Source organism: Balearica regulorum, chromosome 12 (assembly GCF_011004875.1).
Source record: "Balearica regulorum gibbericeps isolate bBalReg1 chromosome 12, bBalReg1.pri, whole genome shotgun sequence".
Taxonomy (NCBI): domain Eukaryota; kingdom Metazoa; phylum Chordata; class Aves; order Gruiformes; family Gruidae; genus Balearica; species Balearica regulorum.
Window position 1 is genome coordinate 18,283,282 of NC_046195.1, and position 15,411 is coordinate 18,298,692.

Here is a 15,411-nt window from a genome sequence, read left to right on the forward strand (position 1 = left end):
CTGTGCTGAAGAGGGGTTGAGTTCTTCCCATCTAGGTAATCGGAAGCGTTTATATCATATTAGGGGGAAAAAAAAAAAAGTTTTAAAAAAATAATAATAAAAATAGAGGGGAGTGGGAGACAAGGGAGAGGAAAATGAAATCCTTCTCCTTCCTTCACAACTGCAATCGCTCAATGAAGTTCTTTGAAAGAAACTTGTCTTATGATTAGCTAAGCAAACACATCTGCTTTCCTAGTTTGGGCTTAGCTAATTATCAAAACAAAGGGGCCGTTTCTTCTTCTACCTTGCTGGAAAGAAGATGTTATTTCAGGAGTCCTGTCCCTCCTCCCCCCCTCATACACACAGCCCCTATCCCAGCCCTTCCCAGCGAAGCACCACGCTCGTTTTATTGGGATTACCGATGGGGAAATGAGTTTGCGCACTTCTCTTCCTAATGTTAAGCTTTATCATTACCTTCCTTGGAACAATATTTTTCCAACCAAATGTCCCTGCGGCAGGGCGGAGGGTGGAGGTGGGGTGGGAAGGGGAAGGGAGGAGGGGGAAGGTGGTTTTGAATTGCGGACCAACTTCGCAGCTATTTGAATCAAGCCTGCACTCGGTTGATTTTAGTTGACAGAGCGTGTGTTGAAGCTGAACTCTATAATTTGCACTTCTGTTCTTTTATTAGAGTTGGACAACGAACTAATGAGCTTTCCCCCAGCACAGTGTCACTTGTATTTATTTTCTTTTGGAAACTTTTAGATAGAAGAAATGTTCTTGCAAAAGGGCAGAGATGGGGGGAAGGTTTCGCGTGGTTGGTTTTTGGGTTTTTTTTTCGGGAGGTGCGGGGATCAAGTCTGTGTTTCTGTGGATGTGCGTGTGTGTCCCTGTCCCTCGCGAAAGGCGACCCACGGGGGTATTAGAGGAGGATAAGCTCCGAGCTAGATGTGAAATCCGGGCGATGTTGTCCTTGGCATGACTCGGACGGTGGGAAGATAACGCAGAGGCGACCCTCGCAAGACACCCGAAAAAAATTAAAATAAATCACTGCTCCTAAGACGGAGGCTCCGCGGTGCGGGCGCGGTGCGGAGCAATGAGCGGCATTAACCCGAATTTGATCAGATGTCTGCAGGAGCGGGTTAACTTTATCAAAGCAAGAGGTGGCTTTTAAACGTGTACCTGAGACACAGTGGAAGAAGGGATTTTTTTTTAAAAAAAAAAAAAAAAAAGGTAAAAACAAAATAAGGGAGAGGGAGAAAAAGCCCAAAGGGAGGATTTCCACACACACAAAAAGCAGGGCGAACTGTTTGTCACTACGTGCCCACCAACGCACGAAGCTGCATACATTGCTCGGAGCCTGCTCTATCCGTCTGAGTCGTGAGATATTTTGAATTTTGATTCCAGTGTGTTTTCTTTGAACTGGGCCTTTCGGTTTATTAAGGCAGGAAGAGGAACTCAGCAACCCTCTTTGAAACACGCTTGGTTTAACTATTTTACACAAGTTTGCCCAGGTCCCTGGAGATTCTCCAGTTGAAGAAGATTGAAATTAGAGTTAAAAGCTGACGGGGGGGGGGGGGGGGGGGGGGGGGTAAGGGGGTGGAGGGCGAGTGTGAAAGAGGGTGATGAATCTATTGTAAATGCTCTCCTGTATTCTGATGTGTTGGTGAACGGAACAGAAATGTGCGTCGCCTTGTTTGATCTATACGCACGCATCTGCATGTATGCGGGTGTATGTCATATACTCTCTGTATGTACACACATATGTAGGCCATGATTAATATTCTGAGAAATGCAGGAGAAAAAGCTAGTATTTAGCGGCCGTAAGGAAAGGCGCACACTGACTGTTTCCCAGCAGCTTTACTCCCAAACTTTGCCTTTCCTTTTGTTTTCTTTTCTTTATTCTTTTTTTTCCCCTTCTTGGAAATTGCTGTTAACGTGTGTCTTTATGTTCTGTCTATAACTAGGATGTAATCAGGCGCCCCATGTCTCTCTCTAAAAGCATTTAATAAATGTCTATTAAAGCGCTACAAATGTAAGATAAATTTAGTGGCGCTGCTGTCTCCCTGTATCCAAACGGTAATGATGGATTTATCAACAGGGATTCGCCTTCAGCGCAGTGAGAGAGATTTACTCAACAAATAAGTCGGAAAAGCACCCACCCAAATACAATCATTTATACGGAAACTGATTTCTTTACAGCACCACAGATTCGAGGGAACATACCGCTTATAGCCCTTTTTTTTCCCGCTTTTTCTCCCCCCCCCCCTTTTATTTTCCCCCTTTTTAACATAATGAGTGGAGCTGGGAGCGTGTGTCTGTCTCTGTTTTGGGAGTGCATGCCTGCCTATTGCTAGTGGAAGCTCCCAGACTCGATCAAACCCGGATCGATGCCTAATTTCTCAGCATCACCCTATCTCCTCTCTCCCCCCCCTCTTCACTTATTTCTTTTCCTTCAGCCCCAAAATCTCGACGATACGTATATTCGGTATCAAAAGTCGTCGAGTTTCGGAGTCCAAGATGGATGATAAAAGGGGGGGTGTGAAATTATCCCCGAATTATCCGTGTGTCTCTTCCCAAATGCTTGCGAGCGGCTCTTAGGAGCCACACCGCCCCGGAGAAGATGCTGCCTACCTCTGCTGAAATTTCTCTCTCCTTTTTCTTAGCCCTTGCTTTGAACCCTACGCATTAGCCTGTATGCGAATAAAGCGAATGAACTCAGAAAGAATCACCGGTCATTGTTGAATTCAGGCACTGTAAAAAAAAAATTACTGAAATGCAGCCACATAGCGCCCTTAAGATTATTTCCCTTTCCTAGAAAGTAGCTCCTAACCTCAGATTTCTCTCCCCCCACACACACCCCCCCGCCCCTTCCCTGGTCTTATTTTTCCCCTTGACCACATCTTTCTCCGATTCGCCTTGGGAAAAAAAAAAAAAAAAAAAAAAAAAGCATGTGCTGATTTGATGGAGTCCTTTAAACAACGGGCATGCGAGAGCTGTATTCATTCTGAAACATTAACCCTATTTTCTGAATTTCCTTCCTTTCAAATAGCTACTCGTATTTTACTATCCTGGATCCCTGATTTAAACATCCGCAGTTCTAAGAGCTTGTTAGATACATCTATATTTTAATTTAATTTAATTTCGGTATTGTACTTAAAATAACAATAAATAAACCAGCGAACTTGTATTTTCCTTTGCAGAGAGTTTTTTATTCTTCTCTGGAAATTTCATTGAGATGTCTCTGTACTTTGTTTGTCAGTTATCTTTGTTCCTTTTAAATAAAGGGCTTTTAAATGGACTTATTGCTCCCAGCGTGGGTTCTTCTCTCTAAATGTTAGAAAATTGTGCCATCTACCCGCTATTCTAAGTACTGTCACACTCAGAGACCTCCGAGGACCTTCCAGCCCCAACTTCAATACAACCGTGTCAAAGGGTGCCTAGTAGCGAGAGGAGAAAGGTTTGCGTGGATTTTACAGATTTCCAGCCTGAATCGCTCTCTGAAGCGCCAAAATGATCTGCAAAGATGCAGTTGTCTTCCTTTGATGGCTGGCTCTGCGGCCCCAGCTCCAATCCAAGCCTTTGCAGGAGCTAATGAAGCCTCCCTGTCTCAGCTACATTGCACTTTCTCTCCAGTGCATACTTTTCTTGCTAATTTTAGACACGAAAAGTGTGGGTGTGCAGGGAAGGGGGGGGGGGGGGGGGGAGGCAGTGAGTCTTCTCTCTCTTTTTTTTTTTTTTTAAGAGAAATAGTCAGATATTTATAGCCATGGCCTCTAATGAAGAATATATATTGTTGTTAATCGAAAAAAAAAGTTGGCTTTTTGGGGTCGAGTCTGGCTGATTAGCTAAGGATGCTGCTGGCTGAGTTTCCAAGTGAGGGATGAGGAAAACAGAAACGTATATAAACTTTACAGGCCTTTTTATCTCCACCCAAATACTTTGCACAGGAACACAGTTCTACCCCCTTAGCCGGACTGGAACATTAATGTTCAGGTTTAAAATTAGATTTCGAAATCTTTCTTGCTCGTGGGTAAGTAGAAATAGTTGGGAGGGTGTCTTGAGAGTTTGGTTGTTGGGTTGTTTTTTTTTTCCCCTAAAAATAAAATCAAAAGTGCTTTCTAAATCAGTTAAAACGGATCGACAGTTTCCAAGTTTATGGTGTAGTTACATGTCTTCGAAATTATTTTTGCACTCCTTTGGAGTATTAGGAGAGAATTGCCAGTGTCGGCTGGGTATTTATGGGTGGGGGAAAAAACAGTGATACGCTTTATGACTTTTATGACTTGTTTCACACTGTTCAAGAAATGGAGTTTTAAGCAACATACAATTAAATCTGTATTGCTCTTTGGATAAATTCCAAGAAACTCCAGAATCAATTAGTTTAGATCCTTGGATACTTGTTGCTAAAAAAAGTATAAAAATAAATAAATAAAATATCAAAGTGTAAAAACGGCCAGCCAAGGACAGCTCTGCTCCAGATGTAATTTTTAAGTCCCTGCTATATAGACCAGACAGGCTGCTCAGACTCGCTTCTCCGATTTCTCTTTTTGCATTTATTCCTATCGGAATATCCATGCACCACAGAATCATTTTTCTCTCCTTTTTTCCGCGCATTCCCCCGTTCATTCCCTTTCGAACTTTTCGGGCAGCTTCGCGATTGCCTTCCCCCCCCCCCCCCGGTTTGATTTTTCCCAGTGTCTTTTTAACCATTCCGGTGATTATTTCTATTTGTTAGGTACTCGGGTTAAAACTTTTTCCTTCGCTACCCACAAACTACCGCCCCGCAGGCGAAGCCAGATTCAGCCACTCTTAATTCCCAGGTTTAAAGATAATCCTAATTTTGAAAGCGGTTTCACCGGCCGCTCTCTTCCCTTGATCACAAACTGTTTAGTCATCTTAAATGCGATCTTCCCCCCATCCCCCCCCCCTTTTTTTTTTTTTTTTAATTTATTTTTCCTTTGCCCAGAGTCTTTTCCACACCGCATTTGTCGGAGCTGCGGTTCGCTGTGGGAGTGGGGCTGCTCCCCACTCGCTCCAGCCGCAGGGCTGTGGCATTGGGGCCGCAAGCGACTGTGGCTCAGGTCGGCTCAGCTCCGGGCATCCCAAATCATCCCGCCGCCCTCCGTTTCTTCTTTGGAGATCGTTGTCTGTCCCTATTCCTTGCAACGTTTATTTTTCTGGACAAGAAAGTCGTCCTCGGTTGTAGATGTAATGGAGTCCACTCGCAGGTTTTCCTTCCTACATACTCTAATCTCAGCCAAGAAGTTTCTGCCTTAACTCCTGCAACATTACTAATTAACGACCCCTGGAAATTAACTGTACAGTGACCTAAAATTTCATCCTCTCGGCTGACAGTAACACTTAGCCTTAAAAAGAAACTTTTTTTTCAAGGGGGTATCGTATTATTATTATTATTCCCTGGGAGAAGCCTACGCGAAATGTCTTGCGGGAAAAGCCTTAAAAGAGACATTTGACATCCAGGCGAGTTTTACATCGACTCTGAACTAAGCTCAAAGGAGGAGGGAGAGGAAGGGCTGCCATCCAGCAAAGTTTGCTGGACTTTATTCAGATAAAACTCGATCTTCCCCTCGCTGAAGCCAAAGGCGAACTTGTACAATAGGAGGCAGGTCAGAGCACATCACACTGCCCATATTGTCTCCTGAAACATGGGAAGAACCCTGCTACCTTCTTCAGCTGCCTTTTTTAAAAATTATTTTTATTATGACCCACGCCTGATAGACACCCCCTTCCCCGCTCGTGTTTTTTACTTCCTATTCCCTTTATAGGAGGATGATTCATTTTGCACTGTCACTATTTCCAATTTCGTGGGTTTACTGATGCCTTTAAAAAAAAAAAAAAAAAAAAGTACACTATTCCTACCCCAAAGGTCTCATTAGCCTCCGCTGGCTGCTTTTAAGACAGCAGCTCGCTCTCTCTCCTCCAGCTGAATTTGTCCAACCCCTTCATCTTCTCATGTTTTATTTCGAGGTTTCACTGAAAAAAAAAAACATTAAACCCCAGAAAGGTCAGCTTCTCCCCACTCTAATATCCCCGCAATCCGCTCGCAGCCCTGAGGTGCCGTCCCTCCTTCCCGTTATGAGCGGGGCTGCTGGAAGTTGGCAGCCCCCCGGGAAGCGGGGTGCCCCCCCCCGCACCCCCCGCACCCCGCGGAGAGGCCGCTCCCCGCCCGCCCGGCGCCCCGGCCCCGCACCGTCCCGCGGGGCATCCCCAGCCGGAGCCCCCGCACCCCGCCAGCACTGCAGAGCCTGTAAACACCTTCCGCTCTTTATCTCCTAGCACGCTCTGGCGAGAGGATTATTGTTATTATTATTGTTATTGTTATTATTATTATTAAAGGCGATATTCCAATGGGTCCCTGTTTGTCTGCGCCACCAGTGTGTTTCAGAGCGATTATCTCATATCTTTCCTACAGAAGTAAGCTATCCCTCGGCCCTGGGTCAGGCATTGATCTCTCTGCAATGTAACAAACGGCCGGGTTAATTTTCCCTCATTACCATTTCCATAGCTCAGGCTCCACACACAGGACGGAGCCCTCCAGCCCGGAGCCCCGGCTGCCGCTGTGTGCGGCTCCCGGGCGGGCACACACACACGCGGGGACACACACACACACACACACACACACACACACGTCATGGCAGCACCCCAAATCCTCACACCCCGCTTCAAACAGCCCCAGCAGCATGGGGCGGGCTCGCTGCCTTTCTTTCCCCCGTGTCACCTTGCCTGACACCCCCCCCCCCCTTTGTACGGATTTGGGGTTTTCTTTGGGGTTCTATTATTTTTAAACGTTGTTCTACTCGCTATAAATTAGAAGGATTTTTTTTTTTTTTTGCTCACCCCGTTTACTTCTTAATCTTTTTTTTTTTTTTTTTTTTTTTTCCCCCCCTTCAGTCTTTTCATTCACTGGTTGCAAAAGAAAAGGGGGTTGGTCAACACCAAAATGGCAAAGTTCAGCTTGGAGGAAAAAAAAAAAAAAAAAAAAACCCTCCAGCTACCTACAAAGGGGCTCAGGGCTTTGTAATGGCAGAAAGAAACAAAAATGAAAAGAAAATTGCAGTTGAGGCTAAAGTGTGAGAGTGTGTTTGTGTGTATGTATATCTGTGTGTATTTTTAAAGGTTTCTTTGAACTGCCTTTGTGCTGACTAGGCAAAGCTCCTTGCCAATGCTAGTCACGGTTTAAGGAACTTTGAGTTAACCTCTTATATCGAATGAATCTTTTCATTTGGAAACCAATAAATCTCAATCTCTAGCCACCTTTTGTAGAACAGGCTGGGGCTTACCAAGGCAAGGCTGAAGCTTATAATAAAGAAGAGATAAAGTTTGCCAAAGTTGGTGGTGGTTTTTTTTTTTTCCTTCCCCTTCTTCTTCTTCCTCTTCTTCTCTTGTAAATAAAAGTTTTGGAGATGGCAGCATTTGGAAGCAATCCGGAGAAGGACTTGGATCTATGCATTGTTTCACAGTAAGCCTATTTACTTAAATAGAGTCTTCAGGGATTCAAACACGAAAAATGATTTATAGTTTTCCAACAAGTCATTATTTTGGTCAGTTGTTGAGGGTGGGGTTGTGGAAAAGGAGGGGGGTCCATACAGTCTAATAATCAATGTGTGTCTATGGAAAGTGAAAAGGGAGGGGTGGGGAGGGGAGGGTTCTGCAGATAAGTAGGGTTAACACTATAAACATTACAGACAATTGAGTTTTCTCATCTGAGCCGGACTTGGGGAGAAAAGGGTTCTTCACATTTAGCAGGCGTCGGAGCGAGCGTGTGTGGGTGAATGAGAGAAAGAGAAAAAGAAATAACCCCAAAACATTTCTCAAATCAGTTTGGAGTCACTCCTTTGGTTTCTGACTTGCACTTTTGCATATTGGGTATAATTTCTTTGAAGTACTTTGAAATCCAACGTTGCGTCTAATCTTTGGATGGGAGATGTGACCACAAGAATCAATGTTTTGATTTCTTTTTCAGTACTTATTTCCTGTCTAGTCTCCCTCGCTCGCCCTCTCGCTGATTATGCCATATTTATACGTGTGTATACATTATATACATATTATATATATAATGCCCCTGTAGACATCTTTTAAAAAATCATTTGCAATTTCTCTTTCACGGAGGCGCAGTTCACTTCCCAACCCCTCTCTTTATCCTGTTTTATTTCAAGACGCTGTCTCCTTTCCATCTCCAAATTGTTCCCATCCAGGAGTTATTAATTACTCTTACAAGGCGGGAGATTCTTAACTAATAACAAAGTTGTAAATTACCACCTTCCCTCAAATATTTCTCATTTGTCAACCCTGATTGATTTGATTAATATTCCACCGGCTGAGATCATTTCAAGTTGCACTATATAATCAGCAGCACCAGGCTGCTCAGCAGAGCTTCTGCTTTCGGAGAAGATTTCTTTCCAGCCCTTAAGCTGAAGGGTATTTTGCATTTGCTCCAGAGGAGGTAAACGCGGACCTATCGCTTAAAGGACTTTAAGGCGCAGAGGCTGAATACGGTGTCGGGAAATAAAATGAACCAAGCGTGTCTGTTGGGTAAAAAAAAAAAAAAAAAGAAAAAAAAAAGGAGGGGGGGAAATCAGAGGGGAAAAAGAAACGAATGACAACCCCCCCATGTAAGCCTGGAAGAAAACATGGGTTTCAGCCTTGCTTGCGAGGCTGGTTCAGCCCTCGTCTGAACTCTCCCACAGTCCCTCCTTGCCTTGTACCCAAACTGTCGCATCGCCTGGTATAAACACCCAGCACCTCGATTTATGCTTTGCTTGTGGCCTCAGACACACAGAAATAATAATAATAGCGCGTAAATTACACCACAATTCCCGCCCCCCCCGGAATGATAGACAATAAACTTGGCTTCAGCTCCCCTCGCTGAACCGCGAGTGGGACTGGGGTTCTGGTTCAAAACCATCATATTGGCTTAATTATGTGACTGTAAATAACGGCGAGGAGGGCATTTTCCTCCGCTTTTAAGAAAAAGAGTCATCTGAGTGAGCTTTCCGCCCAGCGCCAGAGCCGAACCTACGCGCACCGCTGCGCATATGCGTAGCCCACACCTACCGACCTGTATATACGATATAAGGTGGAAATCACGATATATAAAAGTGACCCCTGCCCGTCTGAGCTCGGGCATCAGATCCCGTCTGCTGTCCTTGCAAATCATCGATAGCCGCTCCCTCCGCCACCACTTGAGTTTTAATCTTAATTACATTAAGTGAAGTAGCGGGCTCGCCATGGAATTGAACATGATGCATGACGGCTGCCCGTTCAACGATCGATTGTGAATATCGCCTTTCTCCTCTCTATCGATATTCACAATACGCCTTATCTGCGGCCGGGGAGGTAGCGCTGGGGTTGGTGGGGTGTTATTTTGTGGTTTTCTTTTTTTTTTTTTTTTTTTTTTCTTTGTGGAAATGTAAAAATGAGAGACTAGAGTGAAATAACATTCCGCCCAGTCACCTGCAATTCAATATGCACACAAGAGACGCCGATGTATATGAGACGATTTTAATTATGATTAGAAGACACACTCTGAGCAAGAGAATAGATTTGGAGGGAGGGGTGGGGGGGAAGGGGGGGGCCGGAGGAGCATTAATGAAATCTTTCCCCGCGATACTAAAAGAAACAAGTGGTTGATACAACGGAGGTGATTTGTCACCCAACTCCAAAGGGGGGTGGGAGATCGGATCTGAGCATCAGTCCTTTCTCCCCCCCCCCCTCCCCCCCCCAATCTCTTTGAAGCAAATGATATGCCATGATGCCTGCCTAACAGGCACAGCCTCAGACCACGCCTTTGCCGGGCTCTTCCACCCCGGCGCTGCCGGAGCGGCTCCCCCCCCCCCCCGCTCCGCCACTGCCCCCCCCCCCCCGCCGCCGCCGCCGCCTTCCCCCGGCTCCTCGGCACGGAGCGGCGGCGAGCCCGGCCGCGGACATGCGGCATCAGCTCGGAGCAGCGCCGTGCTTAGGCCTTAAGTAGATTGTATTTGTGCACATGAAACCTTTTGTCTCGGCCTGCGGATTGCCGGCCTTTTCAAACACAGCCGAGAAACAGTTCAGGGTCACTGGCAATTTCCAGCCCCGGTGGCAGGAGCCGGGGGGGGGGGGGGCGGGACACAGGCAGAGTTGACCCTGGCCAGCCGCCTCCCGGACGGTTGTCACCTTTGGAGCCGGAGCGGAGGCGGTGAAGGTGCGGGGCGGCCCGGGGAGCTCGCTACGGGGACTAGACAGGAGCCCCCCCACGCCGGGTCTGCCCTCCGGAGCCTCCTCCCCGCACCCTCCGGGCCCGCAGGTCAGCTCCCTCCGGCCGCTCCGGGGCGAGGGGCGCCGGCCCCGCCGCCCCGGCCAGACCCCCGCCCGCAGCCCTCCTCCAGCCCCGCGCCGGTGCTGTGCAATAGCCGGCTATTTTTCTCAGGATGTGACTTCCAAGTGGCATAATCTGTAGGAGTGTGAATCTGTTCTCGTTATGTTTGTCCCCTTCGGTATTTCTACAGGCTTTTTTTTTTTTTTCCCCTTTCTTTCTTCCCCCCCCCCTCCCCTTTTTTTTTTCGGTATAAATTATCTCCGACTGAAACCACCAGATTGTTCCGAGGAGACTACCTCCCTAATGACTTCATCTCCAAAAGTTGACTGACACTCTAGCGAACTGCCAACACCTGTTTCCCAGCACCCAGACTCCAGAACCCACCAGACCTCGTAAATTTAGCTTCTCTCTTCTCCCCCCCCCCTCCCCTTTCCCTTAATAGATGACGTGAATATCTAAAGGGAAGGGGGAGGGGGAGATGGAACTAGGTCACATTTGAAACTTTTTATTTTTCATCTCCTCTGAGCGCAATCAGGGGATAAAAGGGCCGGACACCTCCTGCCGCGCCCGCCCATCCCTGCGGGGTGCCCGGCGCTGGTGGCAGCCCCGGGATCGGGGTCCCGCTCCAGGACCGGGGGCTGCCCGTGGGTCCTGCTTAGGCGGGATTTAGGTGCAAAGCTCAGCCCTGGCCGGCAGGTCGCCAGCGCTGTAACCACTTTTTCTCGCCCGATGACTTGCCCCTGCCTTTACCCGAGGATGCTCCAGGTCTCAGGCTCTTTGGTCCCACCTGGGCTCCGCAGCGCCTCTGCCCGCACACCCCCGGCTCTGCCCGGCAGGTCCCTCCCCAGCCCCCGCAGGGCCTGATCCGGCCTCGCTGCCAGGGTGGTGCCAGGACAGGCCGGGGGGACAGGGGTGGGACCGGGAAACGAGCCACCCCGGGGATCAAGGCAGAGCCGGAGGGGCTGCCCCGGGAGGAGGATGACGACGGAGCCTGCGGGAGGGATGTACCCCGCTCCAGCCCCTGGGTGCCGGGGCAGAGGAGGCGGCAATTCCCGGTGGTCCCTCCGCGGGGTTCCCTGAGCCGCCCGGGCACTGTCCGGCCCCCCGCGGCCCTCGTCGTTTCCCGCACGGGTTTCAGAGGTTCGCGCTTAGGAGAAGGAAAGGGGGGGGAAAAAAAAAAAAAAAAAGGAAGTGTTTTTTCAAAGGGGGAAAATCTTTTCCAGCTGCAGCTGCGACCTTGCCGGAGAGCTGCGGAGAAAACGGGCCGTGCGACTGGGAGTCAGCCGGGACCGGGCACCCAGAGCACGGCTGCCCCGCAGCCCCTGCTCCGCTCCGGGACGGCCACCCCCAGGGCTGGGGCTGAACCCGACTCCCATCTCTCCTTGCTCACTGTGCAGGAGGGCTCTGACCCCCCATTTCAGTCACATCCCTCCTCCCAAACCTCCCACCCTGCCCGGGGGACCCTTTGCGACCGGGCCTAGAGCCCAGCACAGGAGGAGGGCGAGGAAAACCCCGCAGTGCCTTGTGGCATCTCTGGAGGATGCTCCTTAATCCCGGCAACATCTCCCCCTCCCACCTCCCTCCCCATCGCTCCAGGGGAGCTACACACCCCGAGAGGAGTCAGCCCGTTGCCTGGAGCACCCCGGGAACAGGTTTTGCGTGTCCTGGGGAGAGATTTTTTGGGGACCGGGGTACGGTAACTTTGCAGCAGTCTCCATCCCGAGTGGAAACTCTCGGCTCCTGGGGGATCCCGCCCCACACAGACATTAAAAGTTGGAAGTTGTCTTCTCTAGAAAAGAGCCTCCTGAAATTAATAGGCTGCAAACATAATTAATAGGTGGAATATGCAAAAAGGTCTGCGGTGTTTAAACGGCTCATGGCAGATCCGCGTGTCTGTGCGAGATACTGAGATGTTTTGCAAGTGCTGGATATTAATGGGTAGGTTTTACGTAGCTTAAAAAAAAAAAAAAAAAAAAAGAAAAGAAAAGAAACCAGGTTTTCTTTTTCTCACTTCTCGCTCTCCCTCTCTCTAATCCAGGAATCATTAGCAACCCCCTCTGGCTACATGTTTTGCATCAGTGAAACATTATGACATAGTTGTAATACAAACTCCGCTGACTTGCTCTGCATCTTGTGGTAGGAAGTGCAATAGCAATAAAAGCATTTTTAAAAAAAGACTCCGGGCATTAAGTTGTCTACCTGAAATAGTCTTTTCTTAACACACACACACACACCCCAAAAAAAAAAAGAAAAAAAGAAAGGGATAGGGCAGACAAGGGGGAACGAGGCGACTTATCAGCCCGCGGGATCCGCGGTCCGCAGCGGGCAGGGGGAATTTCCTCGTAATCTTTTCTCCCTCCTGTTTTTTCTTCCTTTTTTTTTTTTTTCTTTTTTTCCCCTAATTCGGAGTGTTTTTCATAATTTCTAGGTGTTGCTGCATTCCCCTGCACTGCCCTTTCTCACCCCCGACTCTTAACAAACCCGGACCGGGGACATTATCTCCCCGCAATATTAATTGTCAAAAGCAGCCTTTGCTCAATTATCTCTCTTCCACCTGTCGCAGCTGTTGGGTTATATTGTTCCCGGTAGAAATTCTCGCTGGAATTAAAAAATAGAGTGATTTTTCTCTTCTTTTCTGCTTTCTTTGAGAGAATCCAATTGTGCTACCGCCGGCCGGGGGCCCGGCCCCTCCGCACCTATTTTCTCCATTACTCATTAACTAATATTCGCTACTTTCTGGTAAAGTCAAATGGCTCTTAATAGCTCTTTATATTCTCGGAATAACATGTGGATGTTCTTAATCAATACTTAATAGCACGCTTCATGCTAAACAACTGCCCCGTGTGCTGGTGGGCAGGAATTCTCTGTAAACAGGAGGGCGAAGAGGAACCGGGGAATATTTGCCCTCCGTTGTCACCCAAAGCCAGCGCTGGGAGATGGGGACTTTTATTTCCATCGCCCCTTTCCTCCCTGCCTGTGGCACTGCTCCCTCCTCAGCAGGACCGACAGGGACCCCCCCAAAACCCACGTCCCCGCGCACCACCTGCCTGCGAGCCGGCCCACGCAGAGATCCGCGGAGCGCTTTGAAATGGGCATGTGACACTGGCCCTATTGTGAGCCTGGAGGGGGTCTTTCTTTCCTTTTTCTTTTCTTTTCTTCTTCTTTTTTTTTTTTTTTTTTTTTAATAATTTCCCAAAAGAGTCCTCCAAGTCCTGAAACTATTGCGACACTTTACGTTTCCATCTTCCTTACATTTGTTTATTCACTGCTTATTATTTCCTTAAGCTGTGCGGCAATTTCAGATTGTATCAGCTAAGATTGGTGGGTTTTTTTTTTTTCACTGTTTACTTTTGCCTTTTTCTAGGAAAAACAAAGAGAATAAAAATTTTAAAAGGATCTCGAGAAATGCCATAGTTTTACGTGCTCCATGTAGTTAAAGAAATGACTCTGCCTCCTAAATGCCATTTTGATCAGCCAAAACAAAGTAGTTAATTTTTTTTTTGTTTTTTTCCGCGCAGAAATTACGGCAGGCGCTGCCTGCGCGCCCGTGTCAGAGCCGGCGGATCTTTCAATTTTGCTCATTTTAACTCAATGTACTGTCGTAGTTGGTTGCGTTACAGGACACTTCTGAGTTCAATCTCCCTGAAAGGTCAGGCACCACCATCAAACAAACAAACACCACCACCACCCCCCCCATCCCAAAGCAAAAAAAGAGGGGGTGGGAGGAAGAAATAAAATAAAAGGTCTTACAGGGAGGGCGAGAAAATCTATCTGTTATTTTTACAGCTTCCCTGCAACCTTGCGGCTTGTGTTACCCCGTGAAACTGTACCCTCCGGTTTTGCCTTTCCCTCTGCCTCCCCACGCGCGGCCCCGTCGCGGGAGGGCCCGCAGGTGCGTGGGCGGCGGGGCCGGTTGCGCGGCTCCCCGCGCCCTGCAGTTACGCCCTGCGCAGCGAGGTGGCGATAGGGAGCGCGGCGGCCGCGGCCCGGCGCGGCTGCGGCCCGGGGAGGACTGCGCGGCGCCCCGCGGGTGCGCAGCGGGGACCGACCCCTGCCAAAAATAATCATCATTATAAAAAAAAAAACCCAAATAATATACGTTTATAAAAACAAAGCCCGGCCGGCGACAGCTATCCGCACTCGGAACCCCCCCCCCTACACCCCTCCTCCGGTGCTCATTAACCTGGGAGCACCCACTTTCCGCACAGGCGGACTCTTCGCGGTCCCTGCCCACCCCAAGTTAGCCCTGGCCCTTGCACCCCCCTTGCTCCCCCCCCCCTTGCTCGGCCGCGGAGCTCCGCAAGGCCCCGGGAGCGCGGGGGCTGGCTCCCTCCCGGGGCGAAGTCGGGCACCTCTGCATCGTTTTTACGGGGGGCCACTATTATTTTAGCAGGCAAGCGATCCCGCCCACGGCATTAAGTGAAAGCAAACGCAGGGGAACAACCTGTGTAGTTTGTTTCAAATAATTCCTCCTCTCCCACAGCTTTGCCCCCTGAAAGCGAACCGCTGCCGTTGCACTTGGGTTGCGGATTTATTAATAAATGCCTGTTATTGGCAATAGTTTTATGGTGCAAAATACACTACGGAAACCTAAACGCGCAGGCATAAAAACTCCTACAAAGGTGAATTCCCAGCATGGCAATCAAACGCAAATTAGCCAGTTTTTATGTGGTCAGGGAAGTTCCTGAACGCTTTGACGAGTACTGTAATTTCGGATTGCGTTTCTGTGATTTAGATTTTTGTTTACTGTTTCAACGTCTCTAAAACAGACAGAAAGATCTTTTTAGGAGTCTATTCTTTCCTTACAATACCTTCAACCTTCTCCGAAATGATCGGTTGTAGACTTGAAAAAAAAAAATAATGCCTTAATGGTGTATGAAAAATAGTCCGTGAGATAAATGGATGGGAGATATCTTTTTTTTCCCCTTTCCCCCCCACCCCCCTCCATATTTTAAACAGCCTTGATAAGAGTGCGGGGAAGAAACGGCGAAAAGAGAATTATTTACTGCTAACCCAGTGCTAACTTCCACATTTCTGGGCGTGGACAGTACATGTATGATCATACATGATGCTTCGTCAGTGCGTGTGTTGCATCTCTGTCCTGGTGTTCCTCTGTC